Consider the following 18,802-nt stretch of genomic DNA (forward strand, 5'->3'; position numbering starts at 1 on the left):
GATTTGGGACAAGTCTGAAAAGAATGGAAAACAGCCAATGTAACACCTTTATTCAAAAGGGAGGGAGTCATAAACAGGTAATTATAGGTCAGTTAGTTTAATATCTAATGTTACAAGTACATTAGAGTCTATTAGGAAACATAATGAAGCAGTGTTGGCTGAGCTTCATGAAGGGGAAATAATGCCTGACAGATTCACCTGAATTCTTTCAGGTGGTAACAAGCAGGGCAGGTAAAGGGGAAAAAGTGGATGTAACACATTTAGACTTTTAGAAGGCACCATGTATGAGGCTACTTACTAAGCTAAGAGCCCGTGGTGAGGATGTCATATGTTAACACGGATGGACGATTGGCTAAATCATGACTAATATATGAGGAGAGTCTGAGTTGCTTATGATTGTATTCGTTGGAGTTTAGAAGAATGAGGAGGAACCTCATAAAAAAGTATAAAATTCTAACAGGAATGGACAGGTTAGATGCAGGAAGGATGAATGAAGGAACGAATGAACCATTTTGTTGTCATATACATTTTCCAGTGAGAAAAACATTAAAATACGGTGAAAAGCTTTTCTACTATCACCATGATCTGGTGCTATTTTGAATAGTTTTAAGAATGAGAAATTAAATAGAGATCCTAATGGTTGGGGTGTACAGAACCAGGGGACATATTTTAAAGGTAAGGTGTAAGGACTGAGATGAGAAGAAATTTATTCACCTAGAGACCGATGAGTCCATGGAATTCACTGCCACAGTGAGCGGTTGAAGTCAAAATACTGTGTTTCGAAGAACTAGGGAGATATAGCACTTGAGGTTAAAGGGATCAAGGGAAGTGGGAGGAGGACAGGGTTAAGGTATTGAGCTCACCCACCAGCCAGGATCGTATTGAATGGGGGAACAGACTCGAAAGGTTGAATGGCCTACTCCTGCTCCTATCTTCTATGTTTGTATGTTAATAGAAGACAGAGCTGGAGTAAAGGGGACATTTTCATGATGGCAACACGGTGCCTAACAGAGTGCAACAGGGATCCATACTGGGGTAATGTAATGTATGTATGCAAATGTAGAATAGCTAGGTTTGTGGATGAAACAAAAGTAGGAAAGGCGAGGAGTGAGGATGACAAAGAGTCCACATAGGGATATAGTCAGGTTAAGCAAGCGGACAAAATCTTGTCAAATAGGATGCACTGTGGGAATATTGGTTTTCTATTTATTCAGTGACAGCTGAAACAGAGACAGCCTGCAGAAAACTACAGTGCAGAGGGATTTGGGAGTCCTCCTGCATGAATCACAAAAAGCAAGCATCCAAATTCCACAGGTGATAGGGAAGGGAAATGGGCTATTGTCCTTTATTTCAAAGCGAATGCAGTATAAAACTAGAGAGGTTTTATTAAAACCACACAAGGTTCTAGTCAGACCACAGCCAGAATAGTACGAACAGATTTTAGACCCCTTATCTAAGGAAAGATATACTGGTGCTGGAAGCAGTCCAGCGAAAGTTCCGGATATGGAGTGGTAGGTTGAGCCTGTACTCATTGGAGTTTAAAAGAACATAAGACAACTTTATTGAAACATACAAGATTCGTACAGTGCTAGACAGGGTAAATGCAGAAAAATTGTTTTCTCTTGTGGTTGCATCAAGGAGCAGAGTGCATCTCCTCAAGATAAGGGGTCACACATTTAAGACAGAGACAGGGAAAAGTTTCTTCTCTCAGAGAATGGTATATTCAAGGCTGGGATGGGCAAATATTTAATCAATAAGGGAATCAAAATATAGGCAAAATGCAGGAAAACGAAGCTGAGAATTATTAAATCAGCCATGACATCATTAAATGGTGGAGCAGATCTGATGGGCCAAATGGCTTATTTTAGGATATAAGAGAGAATTAGGCCATTTGGTCCATTCAGTCTGGTCCTCCGCAGGAAAACGAAGCTAAGAATTATTAAATCAGCCATGACATCATTAAATGTTGGAGCAGATCTGATGGGCCAAATGGCTTATTTTAGGATATAAGAGAGAATTAGGCCATTTGGTCCATTCAGTCTGGTCTTCCGCAGGAAAACGAAGCTGAGAATTATTAAATCAGCCATGACATCATTAAATGGTGGAGCAGATCTGATGGGCCAAATGGCTTATTTTAGGATATAAGAGAGAATTAGGCCATTTGGTCCATTCAGTCTGGTCCTCCATCTGATCATGCCTGATATGTTTCTCAACGTCATTCTCTTGACTTCTCCCTATAACCCTTGGTCCCTTAATAATCTCTCTTGGACTTGGTCCCCACAGCCCTGTGCAACCACTCTCTGACTGAAGAAATTCCTATTCATCTCAGTTCTAAGGGGTCATCTCTTCACTTTGAGGCTGTGCACTTGGGTCCTCTCTGTCCTTTGGAAAATTATTCTTCATGTTCACTCTATCCAGGCCTCTCAGCATTTTGTAAATTTCAAGATCTTCCCACCATCCTCCTGAATTCAATTAAGTACACACTCAGAGTTCTCAATGCTCCTTGTATAACAAGCCCTTCATTCCGGGGATCATTCTTGAGAACCTCCTCTGGACCCCCTCCAAAACCAATACATTCTTTCTTCAATGAAGGGCCTAAAACTGCTCATAATATTCCAGATGCAGTTTGGCCAGAGCCCCGCAGAGCCTCAGCAGTACACCACTGCTCTTGTATTCTAGCCCTCTTGAAATCAATGCGAACATAGCATTTGCCTTCCTAATTGCCAACTGAACCTGCATGTTAATCTTAAGAGAATCCTGAACCAGGATTCCTAAATCTCTTTGTGCTTCAGATTTCCGAAGCCAATCCTCATTTAGAAAATCGTCTATGATTTAGAAAATAGTCTATGCTTCAAGTCGTCCGACTAAACTGCACAATCTCATATTATCCCACATTGTATTCCATCTGACACTTCTTTGCCCACTCTCCTAGCCACTTCTGCAGTCGCCCTACCTCCTTAACACCACCTGTCCTTCCACCTATCTTTGTGTCACTTGCAAACTTAGCAAGTGTCCTAAGTTCCTCCATCCAGATTATTAATGTATAACGTGAATAGTCTGGTCCTAGCACTGACCACTGCCACCTCCCCACATGGAACTCTAATGGTCTATGGCTGCCATCCTGAAAAATACCCCTTTATCCCTACTCTCTGCCAGTCATCCAATCCTCTATGCATGACAGTGCCTTGTGTCTAACATCAGAGGGTCTTGTCTTATTTAGCAACAGTTGCCTGTGAGACACCTTGTCAAAGACATTCTGGAAATCCAAACTGATCACATCCACTGGCTCTCCTTTGTCTAATTTGTCATTTTCTCCTCAAACAATTCTAACAGATTTGTTAGGGATGATCTCCCATTTATGAAGCCATGCTGACTCAGCCCTATTTTACCATGCACTTCAAAGTACTCTGCAATCTCAGTTTTGATGATGGACTCTAAAATCTTATCAATAACTGAGGTCAGACTAATCAGCCTATAATTTCTTGTCCTCTGTCTGCCCCCTGTTTTAAACAGGAATATTACACTAGCCATTTTCCAGTTGTCTAGAACCCTCCCTTGACTCCAGTCATTCCTGAAAGATCACCACCATTGCTTCTACAATCTCCTGAGCTATCTCCTTTAGAACCCTTGGGTGTAGTCCATCTGGTCCAAGATATTTATCCACCTTCAGGACTTTCAGCTTCCCAGTATCTTTCCCTTAATGATGGCCAGTCCCCTCACCTCTGCCCATTGGCTCACTTGAAGTTCTGGTATATTCCATCGTGAAGACTGATGTAAAGTGCCTTCTGCTCCTACATTCTATGGACCCTCCGGCAGTATGGCACTGCATATGTACTGACTTTCATGTTGTGATGTTCCTCAGTACTGACCCTTTGACAGTGAGGCACTCCCTCAGGACTGACCCTTTGACAGTGAGGCACTCCCTCAGTACTGACCCTACAACATTGTACTACCCTCTCTAGACTAACCCTTCAACAGTGTGACACTCCTTCAGTACTGACCTCTGAATCACCAACAGGTGATGCTCCTTCAGCAATGACCGTTTCACAGTGCAGCACTCTGTTTGTACTGACCCTCCGACATTGAGGCACCCCCTCAGCACTAACCCTCTGAAAGTTTTGGGATTGTCACTCAAATGAGAGGAAAAGCAATTAATGTGAACTGAAATGTGAATGTCTGCCCCAAGCTAGTTACTCAATGCCCATATGTTTACAAGGCGTGAGTGGTATCCTGATCACCAAAGTATTTTTTTTATCATTCTATTGTTTGGGAGTTAAACTTTGTACTGTGCATTGAATCACCAGGAAATTGGAACCTTTCAGCCTTGCATTCGTTGTTGTATAAAGAGTGGAAGCCAATCAGGCCCAGCCTACAGTTTGCAAATTTCCCTTTTCACTGGCAGCATTCTTCGCAAAGCTCTTTTCATTGTTAATTATATTTTGTAGTGTGTCCTCCCACCTTTGTTATCCAATCCCTCATGTCCCCACCCAAAAGAACCCTCAAAGAGAGAATTCCCTGTGAGTTCAGTATCAAACCTTCTAGGGGTGGTACTGCACTTTTGGAATTGCCACATTGTGCTTAGTATCCCCACCATCAGTCCGCTGAACGTAATTCCTCCGTTTAAAATGCAAGATGGAAGAAGCCCCGTGCCCGACGCAATATTAACATCAATGGTAGGGCATGTGATGATAGCAGGGAGCAACACACAGAAACTGAAAACACAATGAGCAGTCAGCACAAAGTTTTGAAGAGTAAGGTCATACTTTGACAACCTCATTGAATGCCTTGCAGAAGCAACAGAAGTGAAACATAAGGGGGCCACACTCTCCGTGACTCCCGGAGGGACTCCACACTCCCCTCCAACCCCACCACACCTGGCACCTTCCCCTGTAACCGCAGGAAGTGCTACACTTGCCCCCACACCTCCTCCCTCACCCCCATCCCAGGCCCCAAGATGACTTTCCATATTAAGATGTTCACCTGCACATCCGCCAATGTGGTATACTGTGTCCACTGCACCCGGTGTGGCTTCCTCTATATTGGGGAAACCAAGCCGAGGCTTGGGGACCGCTTTGCAGAACACCTCTGCTCGGTTCAATAGACAATAGGTGCTGGAGTAGGCCATTCGGCCCTTTGAGCCAGCACCACCATTCATTAAGATCACGGCTGATCATCCACAATCAGTATCCTGTTCCTGCCTTAACCCCATAACCCTTGATTCCACTATCTTTAAGAGCTCTGTCTATCTCTTTCTTGAAAGCATCCAGACAGTTGGCCTCCACTGCCTTCTGGGGCAGAGCATTCCGTATATCCACCACTCTCTGGGTGAAGAAGTTTTTCCTCAACTCTGTTCTAAATGGCCTACCCCTTATTTTTAAACTGTGTCCTCTGGTTCTGGACTCACCCATCAGCGGAAACATGCTTCCTGCCTCCACAGTGTCCAATCCCTTAATAATCTTATACGTCTCAATCAGATCCCCTCTCATCCTTCTAAACTCAAGAGTATACAAGCCCAGTCGCTCCAATCTTTCAACATATGATCGTCCCGCCATTCCGGGAATTGACCTTGTGAACCTACACTGCACTCCCTCAATAGCAAGAATGTCCTTCCTCAAATTTGGAGACAAAAACTGCACACAATACTCCAGGTGCGGTCTCACCAGGGCCCTGTACAGCTGCAGAAGGACCTCTTTGCTCCTATACTCAATTCCTCTTGTGATGAAGGCCAGCATGCTGTTAGCTTTCTTCACTACCTGCTGTACCTGCAATAAACAACTGCGCCTCCCAGTTGCGAGCCATTTTAACTCCCCCTCCCATTCCTCAGATGACATGTCCATCATGGGCCTTCTGCAGTGCCACAATGATGCCACCCGAAGGTTGACGGAACAGCAACTCATATTCCGCTTGGGAACCCTGCAGCCTAATGGTATCAATGTGGACTTCACAAGCTTCAAAATCTCCCCTTCCCCCACTGCATCCCAAAACCAGCCCAGCTCGTCCCCTCCCCCCACTGCATCCCAAAACCAGCCCAGCCTATCCCCGCCTCCTTAACCTGTTCTTCCTCTCACCTAGCCCTTCCTCCCACCTCAAGCTGCACCTCCATTTCCTACCTACTAACCTCATCCTGCCTCCTTGACCTGTCCGTCTTCCCTGGACTGACCTATCCCCTCCCTACCTCCCCACCTATACTCTCTCCACCTATCTTCTTTTCTCCCCATCTTCGGTCCGCCTCCCCCTCTCTCCCTATTTATTCCAGAACCCTCTCCCCATCCCCCTTTTCTGATGAAGGGTCTAGGTCCGAAACATCAGCTTTTGTGCTCCTGAGATGCTGCTTGGCCTGCTGTGTTCATCCAGCTTCACACTTTATCATCTATGAAAGATAAGGGGATGTGACTGACAGGAATGCCATAATCATTCCATTATCACTAAGGCCTTTGAAAGGCCAAATAAGGGACTAAAGCAGAGAATACTGCTTTGCAACAAAAACAAAGTTGCTCGAAAAGCTCAGGGTCATGAATTTATTCAAAGTGGTGAGTAGGATATTTGATCATCAAAGATGATAAGTGAATGAAAGATAAGAAAGTGGAGTTGAGATCACAGATCAGTCGTCACGAGCCATGCTTAAGGGTCCAAGTGGCCTCCTAGAGTCAAAGTGTCATTCAGCATGGAAACAGACCAGGTCTGGCAGCATCTGTGAAGGAGAAAACAGAGATAATGTTTTGGGTCCAGTGAACCTTCCCCAGAACTTTGTTCCTGTTTTACAGCATCCGCAGTTCTTTTGGTTTTAATACTGCTTTGCATTTGTTTGAGGGAAATATGCAGTAGTATTCTCCAGGAGTCTATATTTTGTTAATATATTTATGACTTGGGCTTACATGATTGTGACTTGACTGGTTCCAAATGACACAAAAATAACTGCAAAATGTCATTAACAATGCTGAGCAGTGCAGGTAATACAGAAATGTTGTGAGGGAGATAGTAACAGGCTTCTTACTTCTGGCATTACCACAAAATTTTGTTTATTCCTTCATGAGACCTGGGTATTGCTGGCTGGGCCAGCGTTTATTGCCCATCCCTAACTGCCCAGAAGGTCGTCAAGAGTCAATCACATTGCTGTGGGTCTGGAATCACATGTAGGCCAGACCAGGCAAGTATGGCAGATTTACTTCCCTGAAGGACATTCATGGCCTAGTTTTTTTTTCCCCTGACAATTAACAATGGTTTAATGGTCATTATTTGACAGTTAATTTCAGATTTTTAACTGAATCCAAATTCCACCATCTGCCATGGGTCCCCAGTTCATTAGCAGTGTTTCTGGTCTAATAGCCTGACACTAATACAGCTAGGCCATTGCCTCCCAGAAGAGAACATTAGGGACCTAGCGGTTCAGGTTTATAATTCTTTGAGGTTTGTGTCACATATAGGCAAAGTGGTTAAAAAGGTGTGTGGCAGGTTTGCCTTCATTGTTCAGTCCTTTGAATATAGGAGCTGGGAAGTCATGTTGAGGTTGTACAGGAAATTGGTGAGGCCACTTCTGGAATGCTGTGTCGCAGTTCTGGTTATAAGAAGGATATCAATAAGGTGTAGAGGGCTCAGAAGAGATTTACTAGGATGGTGCTGGGTATGGAGGGTTTGCGTGTAAAGAAAGGCTAGGCAATCTGGGACTTCTTTCATTGGAGAATTTGCAATTTGATAGAAGTTTATAAAATAATGAGAGGTATAGACAGAGTTAATGGTAGTTGTCTTTTCCCTCGGATGGGGAATCTCAAGGCAGTGACACATTTATAAGGTGAGAGGAGAGAAATTTTAAAAAGACATGAGGAGCAAGTTTTTTACACTGAGGGTGGTTCGCGTGTGGAATGAACTTCCTGAGGAAGTGGTGGATGTGGGTGCAGTTACAACATTTAAAAGACATTTGGATAAATACATGAATAGGAAATGTTTGGAGGGATATGGGCCAGGAGCAGGCAGGTGGGACTAGTTTAGTTTGGGATTATGTTCAGCACGGACTGGTTGGACCAAAGGGTCTGTTTCCGTGCTGAATGACACTTTGACTCTAGGAGGCCACTTGGACCCTTAAGCATGGCTCGTGACGACTGATCTGTGATCTCAACTCCACTTTCTTATCTTTCATTCACTTATCATCTTTGATGATCAAATATCCTACTCACCACTTTGAATAAATTCAATGACCTAGTGTCCACTACTCTGATTGACAACTGCTACAGATAAAAATTCTTTCTCATCTTCATCTCCTGTGGGAGATCTCTCATTCTGACACATCTTTTAGTTTTAGTCGTCCCAGGATCCCCTCAGGATCTTGTGTCTTTCAATGGGATCACCTCTCATTCTTAATACTGATTCAACTGACTTCCATAAATTGCTGGCAGTGGGATTATGAGAAACACTGGAAATCCGCATCATATTTTGAAAGACTGAGCAAGGCTGAGTCACACAGTAGGTTGACGCTGAGAAATCACGAGTCATTGCACCTGCAGTGGTGTTTTTCATGTCTTAATATTGTAATGTCACCCAAGACGTGACGAGGTATCAGTTTGCCAGTTAAGGAAGTGTAGCAGATTAAGCAGAGCTGTAGGAGTTAAACTTTAGAATCTCTATCCATGTTGTTGACCCAAGCTTTCACTTCCTGTAAGCATCAAACAGAGAAATCACAATTAACATTGGGCCTACAGAGGAACAGGCCTTTTGCCCCAAATGCCCTACTTGCTCCATGCATGTCTCCTTCCATCCTAACTGCTATAACATCCTATGTGCCTAAACACTTATATCGGACTGACATCAACTTGATGGGCTGTTTGACCTTCCTAGAATCATACAGCACGGAAACACACTCTTTGTTCCTCCCAGTCCATGCCGACCATAATCCCAAACTAAACTAGTCCCACCTGCCTGTGCTTGGCCTATATCCATCCAAACATTTCCTATTTGTGTTCTTTTCCGAATGTCTTTTAAATGTGTAACTATATACGCATCCACCACTTCTTCAGGAAGTTCATTCCACACATGAAGTGTACAAAAAAATGTCCCTCATCTCTTTTATAAATCTTTCTTCTCCTACCTTAAATATATGACCCCAGTCTTGATATCCCCCACCCTAGGGAATAGACACCTGACATTCATCTTATCCATACCCCTCATGACTATATAAAATTCTACAAGGTCACCCCTCAACCTCCTACACTCCCCTGTAAAAAGTCTCAGTCTATCCAGCCTCTCCATAAATGTTAAACCCTCCAGTCCCGGCAACATCCTGGTAAATCTCTTCTACCAGACTAATAATATCCTTCTTATAACACAGCAACCAGAACTGGACACAGTACTCCAAAAAAGGCCTCACCAACGTCCTGGGTAACCATGACGTATCAACTGCTTTTCTCAAAGGTCTGAGTACTGAAGGCTATCATGCTAAACATCTTCTTAACTACTCTACCTATATGTGATGCAAACTTCAAAGAATTATGTACCTGAGCCTGTAGATCTCTCCCTTCTACAGCACTCCCAAATGCGGTACCTTTAATTGTATAAGTCCTGCCCTTGTTTGTTTTGCCAAAATGTAACAGCTTGCAATTCCTCTGTGCTGAAATGACTGTGCTTGATTCTGTTTTACACAAGGATATCTCAGTTGATTAAATAAACCAACATTTTAAGGAGTGTTTTAAAGGAGGAAAAAGTAAAGAAGAGACAGAGATGGGAAGGGCTCAGAAGGGGATTTCTGAGCTTAGGGCCCAAGCAGCTCAAGGCACAGCTGCCGATGGTGGAGTAATGGGAATGAGGTTATACTTACAGAGATCGGGAAGGACATAGGGGCTGGAGGCAGTGACAAAGACAGGGAAGGGTGGAGGGGCCGGAGGCGGTGACAGAGATACGGAGGAGTGTAGGGGCTGGAGGAGGTTAGGTGGAGGGAAATGAGGCAGCCATGTAAGAAATTTGTAAGCAAGGATCAGAATTGAAATTTAATAATCAATTTAGCACAGGAATGCATGAGCAGGACTTAGTGCGAGTTACAACAGGCAGCAGAGATTTGGAATATTCTGGGGACTAGGGAAATAGAAATGCAGAGCCAAGGCAAAACACAAGCAAATGCTGGAAATATGACAGAAAAACAAAACCTACTGGAAGTACTCAGCAAGGTTTTCCTTATTATTTTCCAACGGATGTTGGCATCTTCAGCCATCTCAAATCACTCCTTGAATACAGAGTCTCATTTGGCCCATCTCAGAGGGTAGTTAAGTCAGCTACATTGTTGTGAGTCTGCTGTCATGTGAAGTCCAGACCTGGGAGGAAGACAGATTTGCATCCCAAAGAAATGATCAATGAACCAGATGGGTTCTCACAGCAATTGATGTTGGTTTTGAGGTCACCAGCACTGGTGATTCGCTTTGAATTCTAGATTTATTACTACACTCAATTTTAAATTCCACTTCTACACCACCGTTACCACAACACCAGTATTACCACATCACAAGCATTACCACAACACCACCATGGACAGAAACAAGAGCTAATGGTGGTATTTGTTTTAAAGAGTCATATAGCATGGCAACAGACCCTTTGGTCCAGTTCCTCCATGCCAACCGGATTTCCCAAACTGAACTAGTCCCATTTGCCTACTTTTAGGCAATATCCCACTAAGCCTTTCCTATTCATGTACCTGTCCAAATACTTTTCAAATATTGTAAATGTACCCATCTCTACCACTTCCTCTGGCAGTTTGTCCATATACACATCACCCTCTGTGAGAAAAAGTTGCCCCTCAGATCTCTTTTAAATCTTTCCCCCTCACCTTAAATTTATGCCCTCTAGTTTTGGACTCCCTGCCCGTAGGAAAATACCTTGTCCATGTCCCCCCATATTTTATTAACTTCAATAATATCACCCCTCAGCCTCCCATGATCCAGTGAAAAAAGTCCCATCCTATCCAGCCTCTCCTGATAACTCAAACTTACCAGTCCCAGCAACATGCTTGTAAATTTTTTTTATGGTCCCTCTCCAGTTAAATAACACCCTTCCTATAGCAAAACCACCAGAATTGTACACATTGCTCCAAAACTGGCCTCATCAATATCTTGTACAGCTGTAACATGAGCTCACAACTCCTTCCTCAAGTGTCTATATGTAGAGACAGGCCTTAACGAAGGAGGGATGTCCACTCAGGCTCTTCTTTGTGCCATTATATTCTTTTAAGCATGTTACACATACACTGGCAAGTAAAATACTATGGGCAGGACATTACAGTTCCCCTGCTGGAGTCCCAACTCTGGGGGGCATTTTTAAATAGCTGCAGAGTGGGACTACATTCTCTGCAATCCAACAGTCATACTCATTCTCTGCTAATCAGCCTGCACCACACCCCACCCCCGAGATGTCAGAAACTTTGCAAAAAGCTGTGCCATTCAATGCCCGCCTGAGGATTCAAGCTCAATCCTGGCTAGGGGGAAATGGAAGTCTTTTTCCCCAGGGATAGCGACATTGCTACTGATGAAGGCAGCCTGGCCAACGGTGGCTATGGAAGTTAGTGCCCATGGGTGGCTCAAGGCCAAATTCTGGCTCGAGTGCCATGAGAGGATGAATGGTCTGCAGCATTCTGCCAGGATATGTATCACAATCTATTCAATTCTTCATGCCCTGTGACAGAGAGTAATAGTGGTTAACTTGCCACTTGGACATCACTTTTACACACTTGTGCCACAATGATACTGCCTTTCTGAACATCTGCCAGGGTTCACAAAAAAAGCATAATCAGGAGCCAGAACACTCAGCAGCTCACACACCATCACCTCCCTGGCCTTCCTTCACAATAATATAAAAAAACAAACAGCAGACGCTAGAGATCTGAAACAAGAAAAAACAGAAATTGCTGGAAAAACTCAGTGCATCTGGCAGCGTCTGTGGAGAAAATGGCATTAATGACTTGAGTTCAGCCACCCTTCAGACTTTTCTTTACAACCAGGAATACATACAGATCTGAGATAACACGGTGTGAAGCTGGATGAACACAGCAGGCCAAGCAGCAGGAAATTTTGACATTTCAGGTCGAGACCCTTCTTCAGAAAAAGGTCTCGACCCTAAACATCAAACTTTCCTGCTCCTCTGATGCTGCGTGGCCTGCTGTGTTCATCTAGCTTCACACCATGTTACCTCAGATTCTCCAGCATTGGCAGTTCCTACTGTCTCTATACATACAGATATGACAGGTTTTCATCAGAGGCTTGGATGGGACGGGGGGAACAGCCACAAAATCTGGCTTCAAACTATTTTTTTAATATTCATTCAGGGGATGAGTGTGTCACTGGCTAAACTAGACAGCATTTAATGTCCATCCCTAATTGCAACTATGAATCAACCACACTGCTGTGGGACAGGCTGCTAGACTATGTGGGATTGAGGTTCGCACGGAAGACGTATTAGAAATCCTTCAGAAGGTGAAGATAGATAAGTCCCCTGGGCCGGATGGGATTTATCCTCGGATCCTCTGGGAAGCCAGGGAGGAGATTGCCAAGCCTTTGGCATTGATCTTTAACTCATCATTGTCTACAGGAATAGTGCCAGATGACTGGAGGATAGCAAATGTGGTTCCCCTGTTCAAGAAGGGGAGTAGAGACAACCCTGGGAATTATAGACCAGTGAGCCTTACCTCAGTTGTTGGTAAAGTGTTGGAAAAGGTTATAAGGGATAGGATTTATAATCATCTAGAAAAGAATAAATTGATTAGGGATAGTCAGCACGGTTTTGTGAAGGGAAGGTCATGCCTCACAAACCTTATTGAGTTCTTTGAGAAGGTGACTAAACAGGTAGATGAGAGTAAACCTGTTGATGTGGTGTATATGGATTTCAGCAAGGCGTTCGATAAGGTTCCCCACAATAGACTATTGTACAAAATGCGGAGGAATGGAATTGTGGGAGATATAGCAGTTTGGATTGGAAATTGGCTTGCTGAAAGAAGACAGAGGGTGGTAGTTGATGGGAAATGTTCATCCTGGAGACCAGTTACTAGTGGTGTACCGCAAGGGTCGGTGTTGGGTCCACTGCTGTTTGTCATTTTTATAAATGACCTGGATGAGGGCGTAGAAGGATGGGTTAGTGAATTTGCAGGCGACACTAAGGTCGATGGAGTTGTGGATCGTGATGAAGGATGCGGTAGGTTGCAGAGAGTCATAGATAAGCTGCAGAGCTGGGCTGAGAGGTGGCAAATGGAGTTTAATGCAGACAAGTGTGAGGTGATGCACTTTGGTAGGAGTACCGGAAGGCAAAGTACAGGGCTAATGGTAAGATTCTTAGTAGTGTAGATGAGCAGAGAGATCTCAGTGTCCATGTACACAGATCCTTAAAAGTTGCCACCCAGGTTGACAGGGCTGTTAAGAAGGCATACAGTGTTTTAGTTGTTATTAATAGAGGGATCGAGTTCCGGAACCAAGAGGTTATGGTGAAGCTGTACAAAACTCTGGTGCGGCCGCACTTGGAGTATTGTGTACAGTTCTGGTCACCGCATTATAAGAAGGATGTGGAAGGTTTGGAAAGGGTGCTGAGGAGATTTTCTAGGATGTTACCTGGTATGGAGGGAAGGTCTTACGAGGAAAGGCTGAGGGACTTGAGGCTGTTTTCATTCGAGAGAAGAAGGTTGAGAGGTGACTTAATTGAAACATATAAAATAATCAGAGGGTTAGATAGGGTGGATAGGGAGAGCCTTTTTCCTAGGATGGTGACGGCGAGCACGAGGGGTCATAGCTTTAAATTGAGGGGTGAAAGTTATAGGACAGATGTCAGAGGTAGTTTCTTTACTCAGAGAGTAGTAAGGGAATGGAAGGCTTTGCCTGCAACAGTAGTAGATTCACCAACTTTAGGTACATTTAAGTCGCCATTGGACAAGCATATGGATGTACATGGAATAGTGTAGGTTAGATGGGCTTGAGATCGGTATGATAGGTCGGCACACCATTGAGGGCCGAAGGGCCTGTACTGTGCTGTAATGTTCTATGACTGGAGGCACATGTAGGCCAGACCAGGTAAGATTGGCAGTTTATTTCCCTAAAGGACATTAGTGAACCAGATTAGTTTTTCTTGACAATTAGCAGTGGGTTCAAGATCATTATTTGGCCCTTAATTCCAGCTGTTTTCTGAATTCAAATTCCAGCATCTGCTGTGGTGGCATTTGAGCCCAGGTCCCCAGAACATTGCCTGGGTCTCTGGACTAGCAGTCCAGCGATAACATCACTGGGCCACAGGTGCTTCAGGCACACATACTGTGTAATCCTTTACTGTTCTCCATTAACCAAGGCTCTTTGACAACAATGAACCATCTTTCAAAACTCTTTAACATCCAACTACCCCATTTCACATACTTGTTATTAGTAGCACACAGTATGACAGCTGTGGGGACCACCTGTCTGCATATCTATCATTGTGCTCATGTACACATGCTAACACCTCTTTGTGTTTTTCTCTCTCTGCAGGAGGAGAACATGAATAATCAGTTCTAATGAGCTTGCAGGAAGAGAAAGGGGAATATTAGTGCTGAAGGGAAATTTGATAACTGCAACCACTTGGTGAGAAAGGCTTTCTCTGAGCAATGCCTCCCAGTGTCATGAAGTAATACCTTCATGAAACGTAAAAATGGTGGATCACAAGGAACAGGAGTAGGCCATTCAGCCCCTTGAGTCTGTTCTGCCTTTAATGACATTATGCCTGATCTGTGGCCTAACTCCATGTACCTGCATTTGTCCCCTATCCCTTAAGTTTTGCTTAACAAAAATTTATCTATCTCAGATTTAAAATTAACAAGTGATCAGTATCCACTGCCGTTTGTGGCAGACAGTTCCAAACCTCTACCACCCTTTGTGTGTAGAAGTGCTTTCTACCATCTTTCCTGAACCACCTGGCCCTAATCCTCAGACTGTGCCCCTTAGTTCTAGAACAAAAACACAAATTCAGCAGGGCTGACAGCATCTTAGAAAAGGTTTCAGGTCCAGCGACCCTTCTTCAGAACTGATGGTAGCTAGGAAAAGGATGCTTTCGAATACAGAAGATAAGGTGTGGGGTGGAGGGGGAGAATAAATGATAGCTGCAGATAGACCCCAAAGAAAAACAGTTGGACAAAGGAGTGGGTAAATATCAGTCTGCGGGTAATGCATCCCTGTTAATGGGCTGTGTGTGGCAGCGGCCCATGTGAAGACTTGGCCTGGTGTGTGGGGTTTGGGTAAGCACATGGGACAAGGTGCACAAGCCCCTAAAATTGACAAACTTGATACTCCATCCAAAAGGCTGCAGAGGTCCAAAATGAAAAATATTGAGTTTCACAGGAGCACTACAGCAAGCCTGAGACAGAGATGTTGGCTACGGGACAAGGTGGCATGTTAAAGAGGCAGCGACTGGACGCTCAGGGTCTTTTTTTTTGCAGACAGAATGTAAGTGTTGTGCGAAGCTGTCATTCCCCAGTCCATGCTTCGTTTCCCCACGGGAGAGGGAACCACATTGTGGCCAGTGAATGCAGTAGACTAGATCGAGTAGAGTGCAGATAAAGTGTTGCTTCACCTGGAAGGTGTGTTTGGGGCCTTGCATGGTGAAGAGGGAGGAAGTAAATGGGCACATCTTACACTTTTTGCATTTGCAAGGGAAGGTGCTGTGGGGCATGTTGGGCATGAAGGAGGAGGGGACCAAGGTGCCCTGGAGAGAACAGTCCTTGCAGAATGTTGACAAGTGAAGGGAAGGGAAGGGAGGGAAATATGTGTCTAGCAGTGGCATCCTGCCAGAGATGGTGGAAATGGCAACTAATGATCCTGTGGATGTGAATTCCAGTGAGATGATAGGTGAGGACAAGGGGGAAGCCCATCATTGTTGCAGGAGGGAAGACAGATGGTGAGGGCTGAAGTGACAGAGATGGGACAAATCTGGCTGAGAGCCTGTCAACTACTATGGTGCGAAATCCTCGGTTGAGGGAGAATGTGAATATTTCAGAGGCCTACTTGTTGAAGTTGGCATCATCGGAATAGTTGCAATGCACACAACTGTGAGAATGGAATACAATCTTTATAGGAATCAGAGTGTGAGGCTGTATAGTCAAGTTGGTGGGCAAGACTGGATATTGGTGGCCAGCCTATCCCAAGGAATAGAAACAGATGTCAAGGAAGGGCAGGGAGGAGTCAGAGATGGACCAGGTGAAGATAAGAGCGGTGTGGAAATTGGAAGCGTAATGTTCTACATACCCCACACAAAGAGACAGGCATAACTTTGGACACTCCTTTGACCTGAAGAAAGTGAGAGGAGTCAAAAGAGAAGTTGTTCAGGGTGAGGATGAACTTGACCAGGCAGAGGAGGGTTGTGGTATATAGGGATTGTTTGGGTCTTTTTCCAGGAGGAAGTGGACAGCCCAAAGACCATCCGGATGGAAGATGGACATGTACATTGATTGCATGTTCTTAGTAGAAAGGAGGAGGCTGGAGCCTGCAAGCTGGAAATTCTGAAACTGGATATAAAATGGCTCAGGAATCGTGGATGCAAGTGGAAAGGGGCTGGAACAAGGGGAGAAAAAAAATCAGGTTGAGGTAGGAAGAGATGAGTTCCGTGGAGCAGGAGATAGCAGAAACTGTGGATCTGTCTAGGCAGTTCAGTTTGTGGATCTTGGGAAGGAGGTAGAAGCAGGCTATGTGGGACTGGGAAATTGTCAGATGAAATGAGCTTAGTGACCATTGTGGACACAATGGCCTGGTGTTCCATGGTGGTCATGGTGCAGGGAAGATAGGAGTAAGTATCTGAGAGTTGGCACTCAGCATCCACAATTTAGCATGCCAGACCATAGCACCACACATCAGTAGGCTTGATTACAAAGTCAGGGTTGGATTTGAGAGCATGGATGCAGTCAGTTCAGAGGGAGATAGTGTGGGTTGAGAAAGGGGGGTAATGGGCAGAGAAACTGAGGCGACCAATGTCACGTCGACAATTCTCAATGAACAGGTCAAGTGCAGGTACAAGGCCAGAGGTGGGTGGGTGGCAGTAACTCTGATTTCTCTCCAGACGCTGTCAGACCTGCTGGGTTTTTCCAGCAATTTCTGATTTCCAGCATGCATAGATTTTTTTGCTTTTTCTGTAGTTCTAGAAACCCCAAACAGTGGAAGTAGTTTACTTTTATCTACCCTGTCTTTTCTTGTTGCTATTTTGAAGACTTAGATCAGATCAACCCTTAATCTTCTAAATCCTAGGAAAACAGACTTAATTTGTACAATGGTATCAGAGATAATGGGAACTGCAGATGCTGGAGAATTCCAAGATAATAAAATGTGAGGCTGGATAAACACAGCAGGCCAAGCAGCATCTCAGGAGCACAAAAGCTGACGTTTCGGGCCTGGACCCTTCATCAGAGAGGGGGATGGGGAGAGGGTTCTGGAATAAATAGGGAGAGAGGGGGGAGGCGGACCGAAGATGGTGAGTAAAGAAGATAGGTGGAGAGAGTATAGGTGGGGAGGTAGGGAGGGGATAGGTCAGTCCAGGGAAGACGGACAGGTCAAGGAGGTGGGATGAGGTTAATAGGTAGGAGATGGAGGTGCGGCTTGGGGTGGGAGGAAGGGATGGGTGAGAGGAAGAACAGGTTAGGGAGGCAGAGACAGGCTGGGCTGGTTTTGGGATGCAGTGGGTGGAAGGGAAGAGCTGGGCTGGTTGTGTGGTGCAGTGGGGGGAGGGGACGAACTGGGCTGGTTTTGGGATGCGGTGGGGGAAGGGGAGATTTTGAAGATGGTGGAGTCCACATTGATACCATTAGGCTGCAGGGTTCCCAGGCGGAATATGAGTTGCTGTTCCTGCAACCTTCGGGTGGCATCATTGTGGCACTGCAGGAGGCCCATGATGGATCTGTAAACAGCTTGAGAACCAGAGGTCACAGATTCAGATTAATTTGCTAAAGAAGCAAATGAAAGGTGGGAGAGGGGGGGATCTTTCCACACAGCAAAAAGTTAGGCTCTGGAATGCACTGCCTGGAGATGTAGTGAAGGCAGGATCAATTGAGGCAATCAAGGTAAGGCACTGGATAATTGTTTGCACAGAAGTGACGGGCAAGAAGAAGCAAGATATTGACAGTAGGCAACGAATGGTCATTTGAACAGCTGGAGTATTTGCGATGGGCTGAGCAGCCTCATGCATCCCTAACACTTCTTTGATCAGAATGAAGATGAAGGATGTAATCTCTGAGCGCATGGATGTGATGAATACAAAGGATGGGGGCTGACAGCAGGTGCATACAGAGCGAAAGGTTGGAATACGGATAATAATCTTAAAATGCAATTGAGTGACTCTTGCTATGAGATCAGTTTGAGAATAATATGAACCGTTCAGCTAGTGCGCTCGGGCACAGCAGAGTTCTTATACACATATATAAAATAAAATAAAATATGGCTATGCATGATTGCCTAATAAGGAAGTAACAGGTTCATTTTGGGCTCACGCCATCCCAATTGCGATCTCTTGGCCATATATGGCCAGAAGCTCCTCTCCCAGGGCAGCCATTGGCCGCCTTCACTACAGCCTGGTCCCCCAATCCTGAGGTAAATTTAAAGACATCGCTTTTCTCCCCCCACCTAATTCGACGTTTCAACCTCCCTCAGACACTACCCGATGCAGCCAAGTCCGTTAATTCACGTCAGGATAGCAGATTCCGAAAAATAAATCGAACATCACGGGGAGGAGGGGGAGGGAACGGGGAGAAAATGGGCGCCATCTCCTCCTCTACGTCCTCCGCCCTGCTTCGGTCTGCACGCCACGCCCTCCAAACAAATGCACCCTGGGAGCTGTAGTTCGC

At 44.9% G+C, this 18,802-nt stretch overlaps 1 long non-coding RNA gene across 2 annotated transcripts; it reads right to left on the minus strand.

Moving 5' to 3' along the window:
• Positions 1-6,515: 6,515 nt before the first annotated feature.
• On the minus strand, positions 6,516-18,748 carry LOC125449460 (uncharacterized). 2 transcript variants are annotated; one of them, XR_007246927.1, is made up of 4 exons: positions 18,582-18,748; positions 10,135-10,295; positions 8,493-8,647; positions 6,516-6,691 (listed from the first exon to the last, which is right to left on the minus strand). It is a non-coding gene; the product is annotated as an uncharacterized LOC125449460 (long non-coding RNA). The 2 variants fall into 2 exon arrangements; XR_007246928.1 differs by lacking the exon at positions 10,135-10,295.
• Positions 18,749-18,802: the final 54 nt, after the last annotated feature.

The sequence above is a fragment of the Stegostoma tigrinum genome, chromosome 42 (genome assembly GCF_030684315.1).
Source record: "Stegostoma tigrinum isolate sSteTig4 chromosome 42, sSteTig4.hap1, whole genome shotgun sequence".
NCBI classification, from domain to species: Eukaryota; Metazoa; Chordata; class Chondrichthyes; order Orectolobiformes; family Stegostomatidae; genus Stegostoma; species Stegostoma tigrinum.